The following is a 5,926-nucleotide window of genomic DNA, read 5'->3' as shown; positions in this document are numbered from 1 at the left end:
GCAGGAAGGCAGAACTGAGGTTGGAGGCCAGCCCGAGTGACAGTGGTATGATGAAGGCAGCGGCAGTGGCAGAAGCTGGGAGGAGGAGCAGGAAGCATCATCCCCCACCCCAACTTCTCTGTCTTGTTTATGCTAACAAAGACGAGTAACGAATTACTGATAACTGGCCTCTTTTAAAGGGAAATTATTCAAGAGAGCAGGTGAGATTCTGCAGGCATTCATCTTTCCAGCTCCGGGAAGCTGGCTGGGAGATGGGAAAAGGTGAGAGAGATGATTCATGGCCCAGGCCCTTCATCCGTCACGGGGGTGTCCTAGGCAATGGGGGAGCAGGATTGATGGGTCCCCGGTCTCAGGTTGGCAGTGTGGTGGGATTCCACTGGCTCCACCTCATCAGCCAGGCCAACAAGGCTGAGAATCAGTGGGACCTGAGTACCCAGCCCCCATGGGAGGCCAATAGCCTGTCAGGGTGAGGGATGGGGCAGGGGATGGGTTGACTGTGCCCTCACCTGGGTGCAGTTAGAGGGAAATGCCCTCACCTGGGTGCACTTAGATCCTGGAGAGGGGAAATTCCTGACTCATGGCAGGCTAGAGATCTTGCTAAGGCCATGAATGCTAAGGCCAGCCTTCTAAAAATGGGGGAAAGAACACTGGTCTTGGAGTCAGGACATCCAGTGTTAGGCTCGGCCCTGCCCCCTTCCCGACCTGGCCCAGTTCCATAAGATGAGTAGCTCAGAAATTGCAAACCTATGGGCCCCTGTGGACAATATTCAGAAATATTTTATTTGACCTGCAGTGTTGGCCCACATCACGTTTAAAATCTGAATTGCTTATCAACTTTAAAAGAAAATTCAATAAACTAGCTTTCTTGAAAACAAATCAGAAGATTGAGCAATTGGCTGGGGCTGAGTGCAGCTGCTTTCTTTGGATGGAGCACATACCCTCCTCTGGGCCATCGAGCCCATGATCCCCTGACCACTCTAGCAAACCCTTATTTTGCACCCCCTTAGATCCTCTCAGCTTCGTCTGTCTCTAGCTTCAAGGGCATCTGCTGCTACCAGCTCTTGATGGGCTCCAACTAACTTCATGCACGTCAACCAGCTAGTGCCTTGCTCCATGCCTGCATGGTCTGCCGCCATGGGCCCCTTGCCTCATATCCCTGGGCTTCCCTTTTGAAGTGCAGGCATTGAAGAATCCCACTCAGCACCCACATGTGCACAACCTGAAAGTGCTATGGGTTAATGACCAGTTTGACAAAACTTTGATTAATGGAAAATAGGAGTTAATGGAAAATTCTTCCCTCTTTCTCCCTCCCGGTAGATGCTTCCGAGGCAGACAGTTTCTTGAAATGATCTTGCAAGATTGAACAATCAGTTGCACTTGGCCGCAGACAGCTCAGTAATGTGCCCTCCTCGTGGTGGCTCTGCCCCTCCCTATCTTGCTCTCCTTCCTGGGATTGTGTTCCCTAATAAAGGAGTAGCACAGAGAACTTTGCCTCAGGCTTTGCTTTCTGGAAAACCCAAGAGAAGACAGTTGGTGTCAGGAGTGGCTCCAGCAAGCAGCCCTCAAAATGGGATTCTGGAGCTGGATTACTCACTGGAGTTCTGGCAAGAAGAACCCCATCCCTGGCGATAAGTTGGGTGGTGATAGTCCTGGCATGCAATGACATCAGGGTTATCCGAGCTATCACCTGTAGAATACTGGGAAGAGCTGCAGGTAGAAAGTGAGGCCTTGGGGTAGAAAGCCATGGCCTTGGTGCTTGAACATTGCACGGGGTTGGATAGAGGAAGGAGGTGGGGGAGAGAAGGCTGCCTGGGGGAGAATTTGTGACACTCACTCTTGATGTAAGCCCTTGACTTGGATTGAGTGTTAGGACCTAGAACTGGTCTGAACAGTGTGATAGGATGGCATCTTAGAGCTTGGCCATGACAGTGGTTTAGAGCAAATGAGTAGAAATACCAGAACCTCCTCAGCATAGGATTGAGGAAGGGGTCAGAAGACGCAGGGAGGTAGGAATTTTAGGATGGATTATCTATATAGGACCTAGGAACTTACCAGCTGGCTATTGTTATGGATTGAATTGCATTCCCCCAAAAGAAACATTGAAATCCTAACTCCTGGTGCCTGTGAATGTGACCTCAGTCAAGTCTTTGTAGATGTAATCAAGTTAAGATGAGGTAATTAGGGTGAGCCCCAATCCAATATGACAGCTGTCTTTCTAAGAAGAGGAGAGGACATTCAGAGAGACACAAAGGAGGATAGCCATGTGAAGATGGAGGCAGAGATTGGAGTTGTGCTGCCACAAGCCAGAAGCTGGAAGAGCAAAGAGGCTTCCTCCCCTAGAGTCTTTGGAAGGAGCATGGCTCTGCCAACACCTTGATTTTGGACTTCCAGCCTTCAGAAATGAAAGAAAATACATTTCTTTTGTTTTGCTTTAAGACACTCAGTTTGTGGTACTTTGTTAGAGTAGCCAGGGGAAATGAATACAACTTTCTACAGGAGTACCCAGAGGATCCTCCTCCCAAAGGCAAGAAGGGATGTCCTGGTTCAGGGTGGGGAGCACAGGCATCTCTGAGAAATTCTGCAATGGCCGCCATCAGTAGGCTGAGGCTGATGATAGAATTGTGCTCTGTGTGATCAATGGGCAGGACAGGATTCTGGAAGAACAGAGGCCAGGTGCTGGCCCTTTAACACCAGAGGCAACATGAGTAGCAAGCTAGAGAAGCAACCAGGGAACACAGACCTGCAGAGATAGTTGACGATGGCTAATCAGCCATGGTGTGAGACAGATGGACAGCTGCAAGGGAGTTGCTTAATTTGTATAATTGTGAAAAAATATCAAGAAATGGCAAGCAGAAGGATGACATCAGACCCTCACCTGGTCTCCAGATTTAAGTCAGTTCACAGACCGAGCATCCATTGAGAGAAGAAGAAGAGGGTCCCCTTGAGGAAGGACCACAGGATGCCATCACAAGGGTATAAGATTTGTATTCCTCCCATCCTTTCCCAAAGGGACCTACAGCCATTTGCTAGAGTGACTGCATGGAAGGAAGGGAAATGCCCATATTTCTAAGGACTGGTAGATACCTGCAGTGACCTAACACTGACACTGACAATAAGGGGCCGGGTGATAAAGGGACTTGGGGTCCAAGTCTGTTCTGCAGTGGGTCCTGTGGATCCGTAGACCACCCCTGTGGTCATTCCTCCAGTCCCTGCAAGTGTATTTGGATAGATGCCGGCAGAACCCTCCCATTTGATTCCACAATCCATGAATAAGGGGCCATTCTGGTAGGATGGGCCAAGTGGGATACCCTGAAACTACCACCCTGCTCAGACAAGATTGTAAAATGGAAGAATTATTGCCACATTCTAGGAGAAATTTCAGAGATTAGTGCCCTCGTTAAAAACTTAGAGGATGTAGGGTGGGTGTTTCCCATCACATCCTCATTCGGCTCATCATTCTGGACCTGCTAAAACCAAATTGCTCATGGGGAATGACTGAGGACTCGTATAAACTAAACCAGGCAGCAACCCTGATTGCAGCTTCTGTGCCAGATGTGGTAATTTTACTAGAGCAGGTCAGATAGCCTCTGGCATTTGTAAGAGGCTATTGATCAAGCAAATGCCTTCTTCCCCATCAGTAGGGAGGATCAAAGTCAGTTCATCTTCATATGGTGGGGACACATTTGTTGTCTTACCCCAGGGCTGTGCTAACACTCTTGTTCTTTGTCATAGTGTAGTCCAAAGGGACTGTAGTCATCTTCAATTCCGCAGAATATCACACTGGCTCACTGTATTGATGACATCAAGCAAATTGTACCTGGTGAGCACAAAATGGAAAGCTTGGAGATTTTATTAAGCACTTGAGAACAGGAGGTAGGAGATAACTGAATGAAAATCTAGGACTATGCACATAGGTGATGTTTTTAGGGGTCTAGTGGTTTGGAGCATTCTAAGACCCACCCTTTAAGGTAAAAGACAAACTGTTGGATTGCATACCTCCTTCCACTAAGAAACAGGCACTGTGCTTAGTGGGTCTCTGGATTTTTGAGGCAGTATGTAGCACATTTGGCAACACCAATCTGACTCAATTTTGGGGTGACTGGCAAAGCTTCTAGTTTTGAGTGGAGCCCAAAGCAAAGTAAAGGTCTGCAGGGGTTTTAGCCACTGGTGCAATCCAACACTAGGGTTGTATGTCCCAGCAGATTAGACACTCTAGAGGTATGTGAGGTGGATGAAAATGCCTGGGGAGTCTTTGGCAGAGCCTCAGTAGAAGAGAGGTAGTGAAAACCCCTTACAGTCTGGAACAAGGCCATGCTTTCTGAAGCACCTTTTGGTGTGGGCCCTGGAAGAGAGAGGGACCATGCAGCACCAAGTGACTACAAAACCCGAGCTACTCATCAGGGGCTTCTTCTCGAATCCACCGAGTCATGGAGTCAGGGCAATAGAGTTCCCTGTATGGTGGAAATGGTATCTTCAGGAAGAGGCCAAGCAGGACCAAAAAGCACAAATGAACTAAATGAACAGATCCCATGTCAATGACCTCTATTTCACTAGCCCTTCTCCCCCAGTTCATACCTATGGACTCATGTGGGGTTCTGACCAACAGAGGTGGAAGATAACTTGTATCTGGATAACAAATAGGCCAGCACATTATGTTGGTGAGAACACAAAATGGCCCTAAGATCAGTAGTGATGAAAAATCCTATCAGTGGACAGTGCCATGAGCAGTAGTACACTTGGTTGTCCACTTCTCAGAGAGAGAAATGCAGCCTGAAAAATCCTATCAGTGGGCAGTGCCATGAGCAGTACACTTGGTTGTCCACTTCTCAGAGAGGGAAATGCAGCCTGAAACTTGGATTTACATGGACTCCTGTATGGTCGCCAGTCACCTGGCTTCTAAGTCAGGAGCTTAGAAAGAATTAGATTGAAAGATCAGGGAGAGGTATGTAGATGGGCCTATGGTAGTGGAAATAAAGCAACAAAACATGCAGATCATGTATCTCCCACTAATGCCAGAAGCATTGATGGCAGAGGAAATTCTCACCGATCAGATGGAAAGGATGATTCATCCTGGGGATGTCAGCCAGCTTCTCTTATCAGCCACCCCATGCAGGTGCAGAGTGACTATGACAGAAAGGATGGAGGCTACGCATGGGCCAACATCATGGGTTCCTTCTCACCAAGACTGATCATGCAGCTGCCACCACCGAATATGCAAACAGGCAGCAACAGAGATTCATACTGAGACCTTAATGTGGCACCGTTCCTTCAGGAGACTAGCCAGCCACTTTGTGGTATGTTGACTGAATCAGATTCCTTCATTGCTGGGAGGGGCAGCAATTTATTCTTTCCAGCATTGGTACTACTCTGGGAGGCACAAACTTCTCAAGCAGGTCTGTAGGAATAATGGTGGGAGGGTAAATCCCACTTCTACCCCTGCCTTCCTGTCCACAGAGCCCCCACCAGTACCACCATCTGAGAGTCTACAAAATACCTAGTTTCTTGCCATGATATCCCATATGACATTGTCTCAAACCAAGAAACCCAAGTCATCTAAGCAGGTGTACCAATAGGCACATGGTCATGGGATCCACTGGTCTTATCATATCTGAACCCCATCATGCTAAAGCAACCAGCCAAAGACAGTGGTGAAATGTCCTATTAAGCTAAGGCACCAACTCAGGGAGAATACATTGCATATATTGCATCCTAAAGGATGTGCTAAAACGATGACCCACATGTCTCTAATAGGTAGAGCACACACAAGTGGGAATCAAGGTGTGGGATTTACCCTCCCACCATTATTCCTAGAGAACTGCTTGAGAAGTTTGTGCTTCCTCTCCCGGTAAACTTAGGCTCTGCCAGGTGAGAGGTCCTGATTCCCAGGTGATGAATGCCAGAGGACAAAGGGTAGGGAGTGCTACTG

Source organism: Pan troglodytes, chromosome 9 (genome assembly GCF_028858775.2).
Source record: "Pan troglodytes isolate AG18354 chromosome 9, NHGRI_mPanTro3-v2.0_pri, whole genome shotgun sequence".
NCBI classification, from domain to species: Eukaryota; Metazoa; Chordata; class Mammalia; order Primates; family Hominidae; genus Pan; species Pan troglodytes.
This window is presented reverse-complemented; position numbering follows the sequence as displayed.